Source organism: Zalophus californianus, chromosome 3 (genome assembly GCF_009762305.2).
Source record: "Zalophus californianus isolate mZalCal1 chromosome 3, mZalCal1.pri.v2, whole genome shotgun sequence".
In the NCBI taxonomy this organism is placed as follows: domain Eukaryota; kingdom Metazoa; phylum Chordata; class Mammalia; order Carnivora; family Otariidae; genus Zalophus; species Zalophus californianus.
The window spans coordinates 89089212-89112417 of NC_045597.1; the positions used below are offsets into that span (position 1 = coordinate 89089212).

The 23206-nt window shown below is 40.6% G+C and overlaps 1 protein-coding gene and 1 pseudogene across 1 annotated transcript in view; both read right to left on the minus strand.

Moving 5' to 3' along the window:
- Nucleotides 1–23206, minus strand: part of CNTNAP5 (contactin associated protein family member 5) — an 859701-nt gene that overhangs the window by 209550 nt on the left and 626945 nt on the right. The window lies entirely within an intron of this gene.
- On the minus strand, nt 6924–7716 carry LOC113920712 (annotated as a pseudogene).

A 23206-nucleotide genomic window follows, 5' to 3' on the forward strand; every position in this document is an offset into this window, starting at 1 on the left:
ATTTAAAAAATAATAAAATAAATTTAAAAAATAAAGTCTAAGTCAAAATTGAGATTATATTTTTCCTGTATCCAGATTCTGCAGAGATACCCAGAGATGTTCTGCGGTCAGCTTATGTTGGCTCAAGAGAGTGCACTGGTAAATATTCAGAAACTTCATGAGCTAGCTGTGAAACTTACTCAGTATTAGAAAATCAAGTATATAGCCTTAAAATTAATGATTAAATTAAAAACAAAGAATACTTAAGGATGATTATTTTTCATTCATTTCATTGAAACTATCAATGTTCTTGTGGCTTTTTGTGAATGTCTTCCCAGCTCCACTTTCAGTGATGCTGTGTTGGTAGTATGAAATCAGCCATAGTGAGCATGTTCACACCATGAAAACTAGCAAACACTATAAATCAGTGCTTGATTTATTGTTTAATTGATTGTCTAGACTTCAGAAAGTGTTGTAGAAAATGCAATAATACAGATAAAACTTAGTGTGTTATATTGCATCTATTACATTTAAATGACACAAAAATTTGAGGAAATATGTTACTAGTATTTGAAAAGTATTATCTGATTCACCAAAGAAGTTGCTCGTGTCATTAACAAGTGAAGTTTCAACATCTGCCTTTATTATTTCACTTTTGTCTTACTCAATATATATGAAAATATTAACAATATTCATGTTAGACCTATACTCTTTCATCAACTATAACCATAGGATGACCATAAATATCAGAATTTGGCAAAAATCAACAAAATCATTCTGTGAGAATCAGATGATCAGATGTCAACATGGAATTTTATAATAGGAGTAATACATATTTTTATTATCATTTATAAATTGTAAGCTAGGCATCCTTTATATAAGTAAATTTATAATAAACATGTATACACACACACAAACATTTTTACCAGAGAACTTGTTGTTAAACATTACCATGGACACCAAAAAAATTGTCTATGTATGATTTATGTGCATTATGGTGAATGACTCATATCTTTTATATATTAAGGTCTTTACCAATGTTTCTACCAAAGCATACCATTATGAGTTCATTCCAAACTGTGTTGGAGTACTTGGCATTTTCCTATGAAAAAATAACTTGGCATTTAATGTTTGACCATATGCAAGCAAGCATAGTAAGATACCAGGATTATGCATTCTAGAGCCAGACTGTTTGGGATCAAATCCCAGCCCTGCCACTTACAAGCTAATGTCTGCAGACAAATTATTTTTGCACTTAATGTCTCATCAAAGAATAAAACAAAACTACTAGAGTATAAAGATAAAACAAAAGTTTAAAAAAATTATAATGCTGGGATGCCTGAGTGGCTCATTTGGTTAAGTAGCTGCCTTTGGCTCAGGTCATGATCTCAGGGTCTTGGAATGGAGCCCCACGTCGGGCTCCCTGCTCAGTGGGGAGTCTCCTTCTTCCTCTCCCTTTGCCCCTCCCCACTGATGCTCTCTCTCTCTCTCTCTCTCAAAGACATAAATAAATAAAATCTTTAAGAAAATTACAATGCTAACTCTATTTGCTAGGCCAGGCAATACACTTTTGGAAACAAATTCACTAAAGAGTTCACTGAAGAGGGAAAGTCAGGGTTTTTTGAGGTTAAAAGGGGAGACTGCAGAGTGTACGAACTCAGCAATGAAACCACTGCTGAGAAAGAACAGAAAGAGCAAATAAGTCTGTACACAGGTGATTATAAAAATTCCATTTTTGTGATGGTTGGGTGGCTCAGTCGGTTTAGTGTCTGCATTTTGGCTCAGATCATGATCCCAGGGTCCTGGAATTGAGTCCCAAATCGAGGTCCTTGCTCAGTTAGGAGCCTGCTTCTCCCTCTGTCTGCCAATCCCCTTGCTTGCGCTTGCTCACTCTCTCACTCTCTTTCTGACAAATAAATATATAAAATCTTTAAAAATAAGTAAATAAATAAATAAAATGAAATGAAATGTTAAATTCAAATCTTTAAAAATACCTAGAATGAAAGGGTGGTTTTATTCTATTGAAAATAGATTGGCCTTAGCCATTGATACGGCAATAGGGACCTGATTCTCAGTAGCAAAAGTACAGCCCACTATGGCATACTTATGCCACAATCATGGACTCCACAGGGAACTCAGAAATAAACTAATGTATGTAAAGTGCTTAGAATTAGGCACTCAGTCAACACTTGATGGATGTCAGTCGTTTACACTTTTTTAGGTATTATTTATTTGAGTCACCTGGGTGGCTGTGTTGGTTAAGCATCTGCCTTTGGCTCAGGTTGTGATCCTTGGCTCAGCATGGAGTTTGCTTCTCCCTCTGCCTCTGCCCCTCCCCCTGCTCATGCTCTCTCTCTCTCTCTCTCTCTCTCTCTCAGTCGTTCTCTCTCTCAAATAAATAATAATAATATCTATTTATATTATTTATTTGAGAGAGAGAGAGGGAATGAGAGAGCACAACTGGGGGGGGAAGGGCAGAGGCAGAGGGAAAAGCAGACTATGCTGAGCAGGAAGCCCTATGCAGGACTAGATTCTGGGACTCCAGGATCATGATCTGAGCTGAAGATGCTTAACCAACTGAGCCACCCATGTGCCCCAGTTGTTTACATTCTTATTTCAGAAAATACTGGATAAAATGTGGTCTAATCCTAAATCCCAGTAGATGTAACAGTTAAAATATTTAATTCCTCATATTAAAGAGTTTTTTTTTTTGATCACTTATGATATTCATCTTTGTAATTTCAGAGCTTGGCACAATATCTTGGATGCATTATGTTCTCAACAAATGGTTATCACTGTTAAACTGTTCTGGGGAAGCGGTGATATTCCTGGGATTTTTATTTTGAATACTGAATGAGATCATCTCTGAACATAGTAAAATAATGCATTTGCCTTATAAAAAGAACAAAAAAAGCATATATTATGTGTCAACTATGTTTCCACTTTTGTCCATACTATATAGAAAAGTGATGCACAGAAAGGTTAAAATTTGTTGCCCAGATACACACAGCAAATGATTGGTGAAGCCTGGATTCGAACCTGGAATTATGGATCTCCAAAACTCATGTTCTTGCCACTATGGCATACTGCCTTCTTTCCATACTTTAGATCTGTCTGTGAAGAATTCCAGAATTCACCAGAAAAGATTCATGTGTCATAGAAAAAAAAAAAATATCTATCTCATTTCAAAAGAACAGAGGGATTACCCCTTTGGGGAATAACAAGGAAAGGCTGAGAGCTAGCAAAAGAAGCTAAACCAAGAAAGGGCCTATTGATCAGATTGGACATTCCCCAGAGACCATCACAGCTTATTGTCCTAGCTTTTGAATAGTTCATTCTTGGATTCCCTTTGGTAATATCAGAAAACATACTTAAAGCAACTTAAATCCCATCACCTGCACATAATTAGGAAATATATTGACTTAATTTCTCTTACTCTGTGTTCATACTTTCTCTTCCAACATTAGCAAGAAAGGGAAAGAGAGAAGGATCTGGAACAAAAAAAGGTATTGATTTTTCTTTGTACCAACTCTCATGTACCGGGCTCTCATCAATAATTGTACATCAAAGTCTTCTCTCTAACTCATATCACCTGTGACATCTTTCTTTACCCTTTCCCCCTGCAGGGATCAACCGATATCTGACAGCATTCATTCTGGTGATCCATTACTGATTACTAAACTATGCCAAAGGGTTATCACTGTTAAACTGTTCTGGAGAAGGAGCAATATTCCTGAGATTTTTTTTTTTTTTTTAGAAAAGCCCCATTTTCTTTTTATTTAAATATCCTAAATATATCATGCAGGAACATACACTGCACTTTAATGGTAAAAAGATACAAGTTTATAACATCTTATAAAAACTACCATTTAAAAGTGATCTTGTTCATTTGATATTCCCCTCCCCCAATAGCAAAATAAATATATTAAAAAAAAAAGAGAGAGAGGGAGGGAGAGGGCAGAGAGGAAGAGTTGGGAGGGATTGTTAAGATAAAAGCCCCAGGACTGCAGCAGAGGCAAAAAGCATCTGGGGAGAGGGTTGGAAGTTGTGGCGGGACCCCCCACATCTTATTCAACCCTCCAATGTCAAGCCATAGGGCACAATCAGTAGCTATGTGATGAAAGAGCCTGTTGGGGGAGTGGATGGAGAAGAGTTGGGGTGCAGAGAAGGGCAGGGTTGGTAGGGCCCGGTACAAGGGCCCCCCAGAACTGATGCTACTCTTTCCCAGGTCCCCAAATTCCACATCCTGGTCTCTGAGAGCCTGCCCTAGCTCCCTTTCCCTTCACTCCAAAGGCACCTGAGGCATCTGTCCAGTGCTAGACCCCACTAGCTGAGGAGGGCTGGGGCATTGGGCCCAGAAGCCTCTACAGCGCTCTTTGTCTGTGGTTTCCCTGGGGTGTAAGTGGGGCTTCTGGGCCCTCTGGGAGGCTGAATCACTCCTTTCACCTCTTTGCTCCTCTCTCCTCACACATCCTTGGCCCCAGAACCTCAGCACCTGGACAACTGAACTAACCACCTACCTGCTCCTGAGTTGCCTCCACACCCAATCCTTGGTAGGGGTGTTTCTGATATGGCTCTTTCCACATCTGCTCACAAATTCCCTCTCCCTCCCACCCCGGCAGGAGGCTGAGGCTGTGGGGGGGCCACGGCACACTGTGACCTAAGCACACATCCGCACACATAGGGGCATAGGTCACTCGGGATTCTCTCCACACACACTCCGACCCTAAACAGATTGGCTGCAAGTGGCAGGGAATGAAGCCTCTATTTTCAAAAGTGCTCATGGGAAAAGTTTTCTAAATGTAGCTTCCTTCCAGGAATATATTCCCAGAGGTGAATGATAAATTCCAGCCCCAGCAGAGGTCTCTAACAGGCAAGGGGCTCACTCACACATGGGATACCCAGCTTGTGGGGACCACAGGGCAGCTTCAGGGACTGAGGTCTAGGCCTTGGGCCGTAGCAATTGCAGGTGCCAGCATAAAGCCACAGGAGCACAGGCAGCAAACACTGCCCAATGTCTCTGCCAAAGGACCTCAGGAGCCATCAGGGCAAGTCTGAAGGGTGCCACACCTTTCTTTCCCTGAAATCCTCACATTTCAGAGGTATAGAGTCCCCCACCCCCCTCCCGCACACCTAACAGCCAGGAGCTTTCTGCTGCTGTTCCTACCTCTAGGAAATGAAGTTACACTGCCTGGAGCTGCCATCTTAGATCCCCACTGACAGCGTGGTCAGGTTCACCAAGCCTCCATGATTATTCCATGATTACTCCCCTCTACAGGTCAGGGCAGGCCACAGTGGAGGCCAAACAAGCCCCAGAACCTTCCATAGCAGGCAGAGGGTTTTTTATTTCACTTTAGAAAATTCATGTTTACAAGCTTTGGCTTGGGTTAAACACCCTAACCAGCCTGTTGAATCAACCCCCAAAAAACCTCTCCAAAACAAAGCCTTTCACTCCCCTAAATCAAGTTTCTCAGCTGGGACCTCAAGCACTCTCAGATTTGGTGGTGGGGGGGGTCTGTTTCATGCTCATCCTCCCCTGAGTTGAGGGCCAGAGAAGGGTTTGGCTCAATAAGATGCCATGTATGCAAGAAGCATACAAACACAAGCACACATTTCAATGAACACACTCAAGCGCACACACATACAGACATACCCCTGATCACTTTTTTTGGGGTGGATAGGGTGGTGGTGTTGGGGCAGAGAGGAGCAAAGAATATGATTAAGAATAAAACCTACAATAGGTTTCTTCCTCAGTCCTTTCTCTGCAGCACCCCCTCCCCCCAATTCTTTGTTGGGTAGGGATGGCCATTAAGAAGGAAGCGAAGATCTTATTCTTTGGGACCAAAGGCCACACCCCAATCTCCTCTACCTGAATACAGTGATAGGACTTGGTCAGGGAGAGCAGCTCACACTGCTCAACAGTCATGTCAGGGGACACCAAACTCCTTTGTTTCTTGAACAGTTGTTGCTCAACTTGGGACTAGTCTCGGGTTGTTCCTAAGAGGGCACAAGAAGAGAGAACCCCCTTTGATATCCATGACTACCTGCTCAAAACCTGTCTGGCTCAGGAGTCAACAGCAGCGAGGTAGCCACACACTATCTCCAAGATGGAGTGCCCAAAGAAGGCATGGAAGGACTCCGTGGGCCGGTCTCACCCAAGGTCCCTCCACAAGGCACTTGAGCTGACCCCATCAGGTACCAGCGTGGCCTGGGCCATTGCAACAGCCGTGGGCACAACTCTCGCTCTTCTCCGGAGGAAGGAAGAGGTACCTGCCCACTCTAGTTGGACCCAGCCCTTGTGGGCTCCTCCCACCATTCTTCCTTCTGTTTCTACAGTGTGTAAGGAGACCAAGGTAAATTCAGCTGCCATCCCTGATCCTCCACTCCTTCAAACAGAAGGTGAGGTGTAGGGCTGTGGAACACTGAGGATCAACTGCAACTAAAAACTCAATTCTGGGGAGGGCTGGGCCAGCCATTGTCCCTGCTTTGACCAGGGTTCTATGCCTCCATATTACCTGTATCCACAGTGCAGCTGCTAAAATTGCTTTTGAATAAACAAAAACAAGAACAGAACAAACAAACAAATCCCTCTCCCCAAACCTTTCCATTTCAGCTGCCAGCTGGAGTCCAAGGTTGTGGGAGCCACACCAGTCTTGGTCCTGTACTTTCAGTCTCCACCTATAACCTCAGCCAAGGATCCAGGGACAAGCTTCCCCATCCAGGAATGCTGTAGGAACTTCCCCGAGATACTCATAGTCTCAGATTATTTACAGAGCTGAGGCTCTGAGGCTGCTGTCCCCTGATGCACTCTTCTGGTCTCCTGGGTCCACTCCTCCAGGAGGGGGACAGGTACAGATGGGGTGGTGGTGGGACCATCAGACCAGAGGGGGTGCACTCTTCAGTAAATTCTTCTGATCACTCCCAACACCCAGGGCCCCTCGCACCTATAGAGAAAACTGCCCGTTGGAAGTCTTGGACTGGCACCCTTGGCACATCCGTTTGTGTCTGAGTAATCAATCTGTCCGAGAAAAACACTGATGACACCGTTCACACTGGTAGGGCTTTTAGCCACTGTGCACATGCTTGTGACACTCCAGGTGGTACTTCTGGATGAAGCACATATCACTTATATCACACTCAAATGGCTTCTCACCAGTATGAATGAGGATGTGCCTCTTGAGGTGGTAACTGCTCCTAAAGGCTCCAAAGCAGTGTTCACAAATAAAAATTTGGGGAATCTTTACTTGAAAAGAACCATTCTGTTCCACTACCACCACCTTTTTAACAGTCTTCTTTGAATGAGAGGCCTCAGCCAAGCTGTCATCATCTTTGCGACTCTAGGACTTATTGCTGTCTTTTCGGTGGCCCTGACTTGAGCACCTCAGCACATCAGGGCTACCTGCCTGCTCTCCATTCTTGGCCTGCTTGCTGGCAATCTGGCTCAGCATCATCTTCTTGCTGACTGCAGTGGGAACCAAACTCACACCTGCTAGGCCTTCACAAGCCAGGAGATTTGCCTGAGCCATGCTGATTTCTCACTTAATGTAACCCAAAAGTTCAGGAGTTTCTTGATCCACTTTTCCTAAGACACTGTTGTTTGAAGAACTGTCACCAAATCACTGTAACAACTCCTTTGTGTCCCTTCAGTCCTGCTGCCATATTGAACTGCCTTTGTCTTCAAATAGATCTTAGTGTCCTCCAAAGGGAAGACAGATGTTCCAAGAATCCCTGGACTCTGCCTGGCTCCTGCCTATGATCTGAAGTCTGCTGGTTTTCATTTTCCAACCGAATCCTCTCGTTGAAGTTCACGATCTATTTCAGAAACCTGCCAGGCACAGCCTCCCGCTGTCTCCCCCCGCCCCCCCCCACGCAGCACCTCCTCCAGGCCCCAGCACACCATGCCAACCCCGTGGCCGCTGCTCAATATTCCTGAGATTTTTATTTTGAACACTGAATGAGATCATATCTGAGCATAGTAAAACAAAACAAAACAACAAAACATTTTCATTATAAGAACAAAAATGCATTTTATGTGTATTTATTATTTATTGTATTTCCACTTTTAGTACCTTAAAAGAGGGATCCCCTCCAGCCTCAGTCAAGACTTCAGATGATGCAGCCCCAGCAGATATTTGTTTTCAACTTCATGAGAAATCTTGAACCAGAATCACCTGAGGCACTCCTGATTCATAAATCTCATAAACTGATTATCTAATAAATAGCTGCTATTTTTAGATGCTAAAAATGATTAAAAATTAAAAAATATAAAAAAGTATCCCCACATTTTCCTGGAAAGAACCAAATAATATATATTTTAGACTTTGAAAACCATAAGGTTGGTCTCAGTCACAACTACTCAATTCTGTCCTGGTAGCAAAAGCACCAATAGTTAACATATAAACAAATATGCATATCTGTGTTCCAATAAATCTTTATTAAAAGAAAACAAGCAGTGGGCCACATGGGCTACAGTTTGTTCACCTTTTGTGGAAAACAATTTATAATTTTTCACAATTTTCTGGGCTATTATTCTTTGCATGTGATATTGGTTGTGACCATATTAATTGGGGAACTTGGCTTGGGCTGGAGCATGCCCAAAATCTTCACTTACATGTCTGGTGCCTCAACTGGACTGGTTGGAACAGCTGGAGAGTTTCTGTTCCTTTCTTTTCTCATACAGCCTCTTTCATCCAATAGTCCAGATCACACTTCTTTACATGGAAGTTAGACAGATTTCCAAAAGTACAAAAATAAAAACTGTTAGACTTCCTGGTACCAGGGCAGAAAATTGGCACAGAGTTAATTATGTGGCCAAAGCAAGTCATCATAACAACAAGATAGCTTAAACTCATGGGGAAGGGAAATAGGTTCTGTCTGCTTGTAAGAAGAGCACATACAGGAATGAGAGAGATTGTCAGCAGTCACCTTTACAAACAAGTTACTACTACAGTACTTACCACATTTATTTATCACATAATTAACCATAAGATAATGGTGTGTGCAGAGGCATCAGGTCACAGAATTTCATGGTCTAACTGAAGAAAAGTAGGACCACTGAGTGTATGGAAAGGAATAATCCATTTTATTCACTCAGCTTTCAGTAAGTGCCAGTTACTGTGCTAGAATGTCAGAGACACAGATAGAGACAGATATGTCTCCTTCAAGTTCACATGATATGAGAAAGAAGCAGCTGAAAGAAAACAATTTCAGCAACATAATACGTTCTAGACTAGAAAAGTGAGTGATCAAAGAACCATGGGGGCACACTGAGGGGGATTCTGCCAGGAGATGCAAAGGAAGGCTTTAAGGAAGAGATAATATGAGAACAAAATCTTAATGAATAAGGAGAGGTTGACATGATGGACCAGATGTAGGGTGTCCTAGTCAGAAAGAACAGGGTAGAAATGGGAGGAAGCAGGAAGGCTTGACTGCCCAGAGGGGAATGCCTACAAAAGGTAGGGAAGGGGCTGGAAGGGCCCAGCAGGGAACAGCCACAGAGGCCTTGAGTGACATGCAAAGATATCCTGCATTCACCCTGTAGGCAAAGGTGATCTGAGGCAGGATTTCAGAATGGTAAGAATTTTAAGCAACAGTGTAGAACAGAAATTGGTGAACAAGAAACAAGAAACAGAGATATCTGTTTGAAGGCAATTAAAGTACTGCAGGCGGGAACTGATGACCACTTGAGAAAAAAACACATTTCAACATTTTTGTTTATTCATGATGCTCAGTGAGGGGGAAATCTGCTTCGGGAGACTTTGGTGTAAAGGAGGAACAATGCACAAGGAAGAGTACATGAAGAAATATCAAATACAAAGTGTGTAGTAAGATTGCTGGAATAAAGCTTCATTTAAAACAAATCCAAAGAATTAATTTGACCTTCAAGAATTAAAGTATTTTTAACTTCAATAAGGAACCCTGTATGGACACTTAATACATTTTAAGCATGTAGAAACTGCTGTGTGTGTGTTATTTTTTTAAGCTCCAAGCAAGAATTCATATTAGTGCTAAATATAAAGTTTTTAAACATATTTTAAAAGCATCTCTTACTTCTTCTCAAGTTATATAAGTAACATGTATTCATTCATTATAAATAATTTTTCCAAAGAGGGAAGAGTAATAAAAAGAGGGAGAGGGAAGGGAGGACAGGAGAACTTCCCCTTCTAGGCTCTCTTCCATGTCTCTCCCTCACTCCCACAAGTGTGAGGATTCATCATCCTACCCTGGGCACAAGCAGGCAGAATAGAAATAAAAAGAAACAATAATTTTAATTTTATTTGATATAGAAATCTCTGGGTTAGCACTCAGAGCAAAATCAATTGAAATGAGAAAAGAAAACACCATGGAGGTTGTAAATCGAGACTGACTGCCTTTTGACCTATACTCTAAGAGATAAACCAGCTACCTCTGGTTCCACTGCCCTAAACAGCACACATGCATATACACATACACATGGTACACATAAACGCATATGCATATATACACACATATACATATACACATGGCACACATAAAACATATGCACACATGCACATAGACACATACACACGGTACACACAAACACATATGCATATATACACACATATACATATACGCATGGCACACATAAAACATATGCACACATGCACATACACACATACACATGGTACACACAAACACATATGCATATATACACACATATACATATACGCATGACACACATAAAACATATGCACACATGCACATACACACATACACACGGTACACACAAACACATATGCATATATACACACATATACATATACACATGGCACACATAAAACATATGCACACATGCACATACACACATACACACGGTACACACAAACACATATGCATACATACACACATATACATATACACATGGCATGCATAAACATATGCACACATGCACATAGACACATACACATGGTATACACAAACACATATGCATATATACACACATGTATACACATACACATGGTACACAGGAAACATATGCATACATACACATAGACACATACACATGGTACACATAGACACACGTGCATACACACATAGACATATACACGTGGCACATATAAACACATATGTATATATACACACACCTACACATACACACACACCCAGACACATACATACATGCACATATGTCTATGCACAATGCTGTTTCATACTGTAGAGCCTATGCTTTTGGCTCAGCTTCACTCCCCAGACACAGCATACTCTGTGTTTATCTTATCTTGCCTAATTCGCACTGGTCCTTCAAGACTTGTTTTGGATCTAATCTCACTCAAGAAACCATTCCCAAGGCCAGGCCTCTCTACCTCTATCCCAACAATGATTATTTTATTTAAAATTATTTGTTTACTGATTTATCTCCTCCATTAACTGAGCTTCTTTTTTTTTTTCTTAAAGATTTTATTTATTTATTTGACAGAGAGATAGACAGTGAGAGCAGGAACACAAGCAGGGGGAGTGGGAGAGGGAGAAGCAGGCCTCCTGCTGAGCAGGGACCCCGATGCGGGGCTTGATCCCAGGACCCTGGGATCATGACCTGAGCCGAAGGTAGATACCGAAGGCACACACCAAAGGCAGACTGAGCCACCTAGGTGCCCCTAGACTGAGCTCCTGAGTAGCAGTACTCTTGGGTTACTAACCATTATATCCCTGGGAGTTAACATAAAGCCATAAAGCTGGGCAAAGAATAAATGCTTGGTAAATGGTTACTGTGCTGGATGTAATCAAATGCAAAATGAAAATAGTGATCGTACTAAGAAAAATAGTATCACAATTACCAGGAGCAGGATAGTGGCAAGTGTTGAACGTCTTCATTCTATTGAGCAATTCTTGATATACTAAGTATGAACATCATCCATGTATAATTATCTATCTGATTATCAAAATACATTACCACTGAATTCAATGTTTTCCCCACCTTTATTTTTAACATGTTTTACAGCTAACTTTTACCTGTGAATTATTCATAATACATTTTAAATGGGTATAAGATAATTGACCTTGTCTGCATGAGGCACCCATAAACTCACCCTGTAATAATTAACTTTCAGATGCAGGCCATTATTTAAGGATAATGACTTTTCATCAGTTTGGCAATACATTATTGCTTAACAGGTCCATCTGATGCTATATTTCACACCTTAGCTTTTTAATTACTCCCCACGCCCCAAGATATAACACTTACTGGCTAACTGCATGTCCCCAAATGAACTCACTGTATTTCCAGTCACACTAGGGAGTCTCCCTCCCCTCTGAATGAACTGCATTAACATTTACCTCTTTCATGAAGCCAAAATTCTGGAACTTATTCTGCCATTCTCTCTGTCTCACTTTCCTGCTCTCTCCATCTTCTGACACAGTCACAGAGGCTGACAAACTTTTCCTAAAATTGGCCCCATTCTCTACCCCAGCTAATGACAGTGCCCCAGGTTGGGTCTTAGTAACCCTGACTAAGACAGCAACATCAGGCTCCTAACCAGGCTCCTCTCCTCAGCCTCTCCCCTCAAATCCACTCCGCTGAGAATTCCAAACCACAAACCAGACCATGCACATGACTGCTTAGCCTGTTACAGAAACCCCCTACCTTGAGCCCCCCAAATGTTCTTAGGATTCTGCTTGCTAAAAAAATAAATATAGAGTAAGTCAGAGGGGGAGACGAACCATGAGAGATGATGGACTCTGAAAAACAAACTGAGGGTTCTAGAGGGGAGGGGGATGGGGGGATGCGTTAGCCTGGTGATGGGTATTAAAGAGGGCACATTCTGCTTGGAGCACTGGGTGTTATGCACAAACAATGAATCATGGAACACTACATCAAAAACTAATGATGTAATGTATGGTGATTAACATAACAATAAAAAATTAAAAATAAATAAATAAATATACAAATAAACCACCAGTTCCAAAAATATCATTGCCAAAGGCTTAATCATGATTTTGTTTCCACAAAACAAAGGCCAATTTGAGATGTTGTTGTTGGCAAGCATTGTAGAGCTTATTGCTTAAAGAATAGGATTTGGGGTAGAGAATCATAGATAGATCTCAGTAATGAGTATCTTTTAGGTAGCCATATTTCCTCTAATATATACAAAAATGAACTAAGGTCTAGAGAGCATGTGGCACTAGGAACCTAGCACACTTCTCATGAATATAGCAGTTTCATGTATTTGGGCCCCATTAGTTCAGAATTAGTGCTAGTAAAATGTACTTGAACAAATTCCTCAATTTTTGAATAAATACTTTAATAAGTAAATGTCTAACTCAGTATTAATAGAGCAAAATTAACTTACTATGATGCCATAGTATTCCCTAAGATTTCAATACTCTAATTGTATGTACCTGCTTACTAATAACTACAAATGATCCTCTGTATTCACTAAAACCAAGAGTAGATTTGCAAAAGAGAATATATGCTCCAAAGAAAAATAGCTATTTTTCATGACAGACATTTTGTAATTCAGTCAGATCTTCCTGTCTGCCACTTAAAGGTTTCTCTGTAGTTTCCATGCACAGGAAGTACCATCCTTTCTGAATATAGAAATTGCTTCCTATGATTACCAACCACCTTTCACATCAATATTCTCTAAGCACTCAAGGGAGGAACTTAAGAAAAATGTAATTCTGGTTGAAAAGGAAACCCATGAACCTATGAAACTTCCAGAGCAGTGCATTTCAGATGGAAAGGGAAGGGAGGGTTAGGGAAGGGAAGGGAAGGGAAAGGAAGGGAAGGGAAGAAAAATATTCCTGAAGAATATCAAACATACCTAATGAAATGCTTAATAACTCTTTAAGGAGGCCTCTTTTACTACCCACAGACATAGTAAACTGATCATTAAAAACAAGCTTTAATCATGAATTGCACCTGTACCCATGTCAGCCAGAGGTCTCCTTATAATGCAGTGCTTAGGTCCTTCACATAGAACAACTTGGGTGGGCCATTGTTAATGGACACCCCAATCTTTTATCCCACAATGAGATTCACTGATTTAAAGTGTTTTAAGTAGTAAATATACCACTCCTTCCTTATATCGCTCTGGCCCTACACATCCAGCTAGTCAATGCCAAACCCAGAAGGAACACAACCACAAAGTCAGCTAATTCCTATCCCACAAACCCAACTTCTGATTGCAAAAGCTAGGAGTTAACATCATCTACCACTGAAATGTATCCACTTCCAAAGCTTTAGTGCTATATTGTCCAATATTATAGCTGCATGTAGTTATTTCAGTTTAAAGTTAAATTAATTAAAATTAAAATTTCAATTCCTCATTCACAGTTACCCTACTGCAAATGCTCCATAGCCACCCTGTGGCAAGTGACCACTATATTGTAAAAGTTAACTAAAGAATACTTGCACCATTACAGTAAGTTCTATTGGACAATTATGAATTAAATAATTTATTTACAATCTTAACTAATTCAATAAAGAAATAATAAATAAATAAATATCAAATTATTTCTCATAAGCTCCCATGCTTATAATTCCTATCTATTCAAATTATCCAACCTTCAAAGCTCCACTGTTTCACTTATCCATTGATGTATAACCAGCTACTCCAACACTTTGTGGCTTTAAATAATTATTTTATTATTTCTCACAATTCTGTGGGTTGACTAGGTCTCAGCTGGACAATTCTTTTTCTACTCTCAGAGTTTCTCATACTTGTGATGAGATGTCAGCTGAAGTTGGAATGTCAAGATGACTTCCCCCCCCCAGCCACGTCGCCTGGGTGGCTCAGTTGGTTAAGCGACTGCCTCCGGCTTAGGTCATGATCCTGGAGTCCCTGGATCGAGTCCCGCATCGGGCTCCCTGCTTGGCGGGGAGTCTGCTTCGCCCTTTGATCATCCCCCCTCTCATGTGCTCTCTTTCTCTCATTCTCTCTCTCTCAAATAAATAAATAAAATCTTTAAAAAAAATGCATTCATATTAAAAAAAAAAAAAAGATGACTTCACCCCCATGACTGTTGACTTTACCTCCATGACTGGCATATTGGCATGTTGGAAAAGCTGAGCTTGTCTGGAGAACTGAGTAAGCTGGGTCTCTCTCTCTCTCCCCATCCCCTTGACCTCTCACCATGTTGTCCCAGGTCCTCTTCCTTTGCAGGTGAGCCCTCTTTGGAGAACTTATATTTTTTTTATTTTTTTAAAGATTTTATTTATTTATTTGACAGATAGAGATATAGTGAGAGAGGGAACCCAAGCAGGGGGAGTGCGAGAGGGAGAAGCAGGCTTCCCGCAGAGCAGGGAGCCCAATGCGGGTCTCGATCCCAGGACCCTGGGATCACGACTTGAGCTGAAGGCGGACGCTTAACCAACTGAGCCACCCAGGCGCCCCAGGAGAACCTTTAATACATCCATAAATTACAGTCTTACGTGAAGTGATCTACCACTTCAGTTCATAGTTCTATAAACTTGCATAAGACCACTTTGCTTTTAGCCTTCATATAAGTTCACATAAGTGTCATGTTGTCCTGCAAGTCTTTCTTGACTTCATGCCTATTTCTTCACCCCACTCTACGAAAATATATGCTAAGTTTCTTAAAGGAATTGAATCCTAAATATCTAGTATCTGTGTACCTGTCCCAGCCTTCCAGTACTTAGCTGAACACTGTGCCCAAATTAACCCATTAATAAATAAAAAAAATGGATTGAATATGCCCTCCACAGTCACCCATCCCAAACACCACTGTCTCCATTCAAAAGCAGAAGAGTGTCCATCGATTTCTGTCTAGGATAGTATGACAATAAACTTTGGAGTTAGATGGACTAAGGTCTAAATCTCAGATCTAATGCCCCACTACATCACATTGCTTCAAAAACAGTTGTAGGAGCTTCATAATGTAATTGTAGAGACTAAAAGTTAACTATGGAATAAGAAATTAAAAAAAATACAGGGAAACAATAGCAAAAATGACAACTCTTAAAGAAATTACAACCTGAGGCTTCTGGACCTTTTATTGTTTACAACATCAGCATTTCCACTTACATGCTATCCCCTCTTTCTCACAGAATAGTCAATCACACACACATATACACACACACACGCACACACACACACACACATTTTAGGTGTTGCATATCTGTTGACTCTTCAAAGACATTAGCCATATAGACAAACTTGCCAATGAAGACTGCCTAAATAATAAATTGCACTCATTTTGAAAAACCTCAGTTGTAAGCAGTGCAATTTGCTGTACTGAAAATCCAGATTTTAGTGATTCAGGATTGAACACCATAAAACTGCTTTTGTTGGCAGTAAAAATATTTTCACTACCAAGTCATCACAAACACCAAATGTAACTATTTTTCTTTCAATGCAGAGATGCTGGGATACTCAGACTCATAACCTACAAGGAAAAAAATTTATCAGCTGCCTTAGCCTTTGACACAAATATTTCTATAGGTGATTGAGATGATCTATGTGGGTACTAAGAAATAAAGTGTAAGCAGAAATGAGCCATTTTATGGTATTTATTCTGAACAGCCTCCAAAATAGTGAAGAAGATGAGATCTGAGACAGGAAAATGGAAATAATGTGTCTTCTTTAATTTATATGAGAGGCAAAAGGGAAATGAACCCCTTGCACTTTGGCAGCTGGAATTAAAAGAAGCATCCAAGGGGATTTTCATCCAGGTGCACCTCAGCACTCAAGTAATTTACATTTTGAAGATCAAGAGGCTTTATTAACCAATTTGAAGACAGTGTACCTCAGAGGTTAGCTAGAAAAGTACTCAAGTAGAGTTTTAATCCCTATGGTAGATAGGAGAGGTGGAAGTGGTAATAAGAGCAAAGGAAGGAACTTTGCACTGATTGAGAGCTACTATTTACAAACACAATAATGCCTGATGATGAAATGTCAAGGCTGATCAAGGCTCTAGGGACAGACAGCTTAGAGCTGAAGTCCACCTCCATTGCTTACTTGCTCAGTGACCATGGGCAAGCTGTTTGATGTCTCCTACCTCAGTTTCTCCAAATGTAAGATATACATAATAATAGTTCCCACTTAACAGGTTAGTTGTGAGACTTAAGTGACATAGTGCATAAAAATCTCTTAACATACGACCTGGCGCATACTAAGAATTCAGTAAGAGTTACCTGTGGTTATTATTGACATGGACTTTTTTAAAGATTTTATTTATTTATTTGACAGAGAGAGAGATAACCAGAGCAGGAACACAAGCAGGGGGAGTGGGAGAGGGAGAAGCAGGCTTCCCACCGAGCAAGGAGCCCGATGTGGGGCTCGATCCCAAGACCCTGGGATCATGACCTGAGCCGAGGGCAGACGCTTAACTACTGAGCCACCCAGGTGCCCCTGGACTTTTTTTTTTTTTTAATTACTACAATTAAAACTACCCCACAATGTGAGATTATCTTCACTTTACATCTAATGAAAGTAGGACTTAAAAAGAGGCCAAAGAAGTTCCCAAGGTCACACAGTAGTCTATTTGATTGCAAAGTTCCTGATTTTAGCTAGTATGGCCCACAGTCTTTTGATCAGGAGGGCAGTAGTTTCTAGTTTACATTAAGAGAGTTAGCTCTCCAAGTGGAAAACAGTGGCCATATGCAGGCCTTGGTATATAGTAAGGGCTATTAAAATTTCAACACTGCAAGTATTCAATAGACACTTTTTGAAAAAAAAAATGAAGAAATGGTTAGTAGAGTAGGCTGTAGCATTTTTACTGCAATATAACACTTCCAGCCCACACAAAGTAAGATTGCTAGCTCTGGTCTGAAAGCTCAAGAGCTTGCTTCTGGTGCACGTGTGCTGAGGCTCTAAGGGGACCACATGTTAATAGCAGTTTGTGGGCTCCAACTGAGTGGCCACAATTCTCCACACAGACAGATAGCTCCTGTCATTTCAGGGAACTTCTGTTTACACATTTAGCTTTTGCTTCCTTTCCCAGCTCAGAGTCTAAACTATGACAGTGGGTCTAATGGGCTGTTACACTTTGCTAATTTACCTATTAATTTTGCAAATGGTCTGTTTCATGGAAGATAAAGCTTATCCTTTGGAAACATGACATTCTTCAGTACAATCTGGCTTGAAGGATCCTCAAGCCTTGTGCAGAGAAAGAAAATGAGTTGTCCAAGGTGGCATTTCACAATTTACTACCTCCCCAGTGGTACTGTGTAGATAAGATGATTACTCACTCAATAAAGTAAGGTGATTAGTCAGTCAAGAAATGTTAGTTGCCTAACATTTTGGAGGATTGACTAGAGGACTATTTTCTTTCCTTTTTTATCAGGAAAATGATAGAAAGATTAATGTCGTATATACATAACTTAGTATTACAGAATTTAAGATGAGCAAAGCCACAAATATCCCTTTCTGGTGATTAATGGAACAACAACAAAACCAATGTAATTATGGGAAGATGCTTCATAGATTCCCTGGTTTGTAGAACTTACAATGGACTAACCAAGCAGTCTGAAGTACCCAGCTACAAAGTGTTTGGGAAAGAGTGAGGCACGTTGATCCCCCAATAGCAGATATTCATTTTCAGCCACACTGTGCTTTCAGAGACTCTTGAGTAATTTATATTAACTGGAGGAAACATCCAGATTATTGCTTTTGAGTTCTGAAAATAGTTGATTTTTTAAAAATATTTTATTTATTTGACAGAGAGAGCACAAGCAGAGGGAGATAGAGGGAGAAGCAGGTTCCCTACTGAGCAAGGAGCCCGATGTGGGACTCGATCCCAGGACGCTGGGATCATGACCTGGGCCGAAGGCAGCCACTTAACCAACTGAACAACCTAGGCTTCCCTGAAAATAGTTGATTTTACCCTCAATAAAATGTTCTCAACTTAAAATGAGCACCCCAAACATACACAATACACTCACACAACTGCCACCACTACTACTACCACCAATTGCAGCAAAAATAACCCATAAAATCATTTTAAATAGATGAAGTTTATGATGATCACTATAGTTGTTTGCCTATAAGTAAATATTTACAGAGTGATTGAAACAATTTGTTTCGTTGAGTGCCTAAATGGCTTGCCTCTTATTTTTGCATTACTAATTAACCCATATCTTTTTCTGTAGCTGGTAACAAGGTACAATTCATTCCAAACTCAGCCTATACTCTCTCACAATTTCAAAATTATAAAATCATCACCTCTTCCAAAATGGCAGTGTGAAGACCTTGCTGAACTCGCTCTCCCCCTAAAACAACAAAACTGCAGGCAGAATGACTAAAATCAACCATTTCAGAACTCTGGTAATTAACCTAAGCCACAGAACCAACTGAAAATTGTCTATCCAAGTGAAACTATTGAACCTCAGGAAGACAGTAGGGATATATGTGATGTTCCGTTTTCTCTCCTGCCTCAGTTCAGTGGCTTGGTATCCAATAACTTGCAATCTTGCAGACCATGGAGAGATCTACAGTTCCATTAAAAGCACCATCATCATCATCATAATCAGGCCATGGTCAACATTTTGTCCAGAATGTTTTGTCCAAAATGCATTTCCCCAGGAAATCTCTGCTTTCACAGTGTGTGACTATTGAACTCAGAGCTAGGATGGCTGGGAGAAGATCAATGTCAGTCATTTGGAAAACACTGATGAGAGCCTAAAATATGTCAGGCTTTGTGTGAGGCACAGGAATATGGCTGGGAATAAAAAGTCATTCTTAGCTTTTCTAGATTTCCTACCCTTGCTGTTGACTCAGATTGGTAAAGTGAAGAGGAGAAAAAAATACTACAAGGAATGACAGCACAGAGTCATACTGCTAATGTTTCTGTGGAGAAAAGTATGGGATGCTGTGAAAGCTGAGGAAAGAGGACTCTCTTCTAGACTGGGGAATGCAAAACAAGCTCTCAGAGGATATACCATCTAAACTGAATCTTGAAAGACAGAGAGGAGTTAGACTGACCCTCACACAAATGAGAAATTTGACAAGTACCTTGAGGACATCTGGCTAGAAATGATATACCTTTATCTAGATGCCCATCTGAGCATGCGATAAAATTTCCACTCCTTCAAACTTCAAAGTGAAAGACTGTAGCAACTAGTGTTCCCATTGACTAAAAAGATGGAGAGAGGGAGAGCCAGTCACAGAGCTGATGTTAAGCCACTTGAGAATGAGAATAGTTATGTACCCCAAGGAATTAGCAAGGAAATTCATTTTGCATTGAATTTAAGAGAAACAATACAAGCTATGGGGCCAATGGCCAGAAATCTGGGTTCTAGGCTTAGCTTTTTCACTTATTTTGACAACTGATTTGAGGAAAGATCCTTAGCTTCAGTCTTCTCACCTGTAAAGTGGAGACTGAACAGGAACACCATGAGGATCATGGTAGGTGAGAGTTTTGTAAACCTTGAAGTCTCTTAGAATCAAAAGCGAAGGGTGATAATGAAGATAGGGATTGTTTTCATTAGCCACAGAAAACTGGCATGGCAGGCTTGCCCTACTGGGAAAGGATAAGATTCCTGGGTCTTAGACACTGCCTTTTCCAGGTGTGCACCAGCTCTTAGCTCAGTTCAACTACTTGAGGAGATCTTTAACAGGCCTTTGTCTTGCTTACCAGAGAGGTGCCTCCCAAACCAGAGGAGATGCATTCTGTTGTGCCTTAACAACCCCTTGCCTGTATTTTTTGTTTGTTTGTTCCTTTTTTTTTTTTTTTGGGCTTTGCTTCAGGCCACTCACCCCTCTAATAAGGAGAATGTGGGTGTTGCAGACATTTCTCCCTTTTTTACTTTCCTGCTGGAAATGAGTTTGTAGCAGGGATTTCAACATGCCCTGCCTGACATAAGTTTGGGATTCTGAAATGAAAGTGTATGGAGTTCATTCTATTTCATAAACATTTACTGAGTGCCTATTGTGTACCAGGCCTAATTAAAGCCATGGGGATACAAAGTGACAGTCATCATCGTTCCTGTCCTTGAGGAAGCTCTTTTTCTAGCAAAAGGATAAAAAAGCAACAGTAAAGATACTGGGTAGAGAGAGATGGAATAAAGATAAGCATGAGCATGAAATGAGCTCAGAGAAGCCAAATACCAAGTAGAGAATAGTCAGAAGAGGAAACCATGACAAAATCGGGTACCTTCCCTTCTTAGCCTCTCCTTTGCTTAGCAAAGGGTTAATTTTGCTATCATGTATACTTTTCTATCCTCCCATTGGGAGTGCTTATTAGACCAGGCAGCTCCCAACACAGGAAATCACCTTAAGCAAATATAAGCATCAGGTCTCACAGGAGGGCCCAACTGCAAGAAAACACTTCCAGAATGGTGGAGTAAGGACCTGTGAAAACCTGCTCTTCCATAAAACCAATGAGAACATTGTCAAAAATCATCTTTTCTAGAGCTCTGGAAATTAATGAAAAGTTTCCAACAATCTGAGGAGCATGTATTTAAGAACTATAACTGAATTTTGATAAAGAACAAGTTCTAACCTGCCTATTCTCATCTCCTCTTCAGAACAATGGCAGCTTTGAAAACTAACAGCTTCACAACTACCATAGCCTAACAGCCACTTAAGGGAGTAGAAGGAGTCTGGTTTTTCCCAAAAGACACACCCCAGAGAATTGTCACTATTTGATCTGTCTGAAAACTCCCTGAATTAATCCAGTCTCAGAGCCTATCTCTATTATGATCTGACTCACTGCTCACTCCACATGAACATCCCTATCCTGAGGGTATGTGTTGAAAACAATCAATAGGGATTGTTTAATATCAGTGATGTCAGGTGGGACTACCAAGAGGATGACTAAAAATGTAAAAGGAAAAAATGGGAGAGGAGATATCTATAGCAGGCTTTGGAAAACTTCAGCAGATTTCTGGAAATCTAGAAGGCAATGTGTATGTGCTGGGCTGTGCACACTCTCAGAAAAGACCTAAACTTGTCCTAACTTCTCACATATGGCTGACTTTAAGGATATGCAGGCAAAGGCAGAGCTGTAAACTGCCTACAATGAAGTAATGCCCCAACACATAGTCAGATACCCTTAACAAAGACTAGCAGACTCATTGGTGTGGAGTATTTAAAGAAAACTGTCCAATCATTAGCTGTAAAAAAAAAAAAGGTAACTGAGTAGAAACATCAGTGACCATGTGTGAAAAGTAAAAGGAGTATAAACTTTTTAGAATTAGTCCAGTAAAGTCACTAAATAAACAACATCACTGTGAACAATAAAACAACAACAATAAAATGGCAACAAAAACCAAAACCTGGAGAGGGGAGAGCTGATTCTGAGTTGCTACACAGTATCTATCCAAAATGTCCACTTTTTAAGAAAAAAAAAGCATAAAATATAAACAGGAAATTATGGCCCATTTGTATGGAACCAGAAAAGACCCCAAATAGCCGGAGGAATGTTGAAAAAGAAAAGCAAAGCTGGTGGCATTACAATTCCGGACTTCAAGCTCTATTACAAAGCTGTCATCATCAAAACAGTATGGTACCGGCACAAAAACAGACACATAGATCAGTGGAACAGAATAGACAGCTCAGAAATGGACCCTCAACTCTATGGTCAACTAATCTTCGACAAAGCAGGGAAGAATGTCCAATGGAAAAAAGACAGTCTTTTCAACAAATGGTTGGGAAAATTGGACAGCCACATGCAGAAGAATGAAACTGGACCATTTCCTTATATCACACACAAAAATAGACTCAAAATGGTTGAAAGACCTAAATATGAGACAGGAGTCCAACAAAATTCTAAAGGAGAACACAGGCAGCAACCTCTTCGACCTCAGCCACAGCAACTTCTTTCTAGAAACATCGCCAAAGGCAAGGGAAGCAAGGGCAAAAATGAACTATTGGGACTTCATCAAGATAAAGAGTTTGTGCACAGCAAAGGAAACAGTCAACAAAACCAAAAGACAACCGAGAGAATGGGGGAAGATATTTGCAAATGACATAGCAGATAAAGGGCTAGTATCCAAAATCTATAAAGAACTTATCAAAGTCAACACCCAAAGAACAAATGATCCAATCAAGAAATGGGCAGAAGACATGAACAGACATTTTTCCAAAGAAGACATCCAAATGGCTGACAGACCCATGGAAAAGTGCTGAACATCCCTCAGCATCAGGGAAATCCAAATCAAAACCTCAATGAGATACCACCTCACACCAGTCAGAATGGCTAAAATTATCAAGTCAGGAAATGACAGATGTTGGCGGGGATGGGGAGAAAGGGGACCTCTCCTACACTGTTGGTGGGAATGCAAGCTGGTGCAGCCACTCTGGAAAAC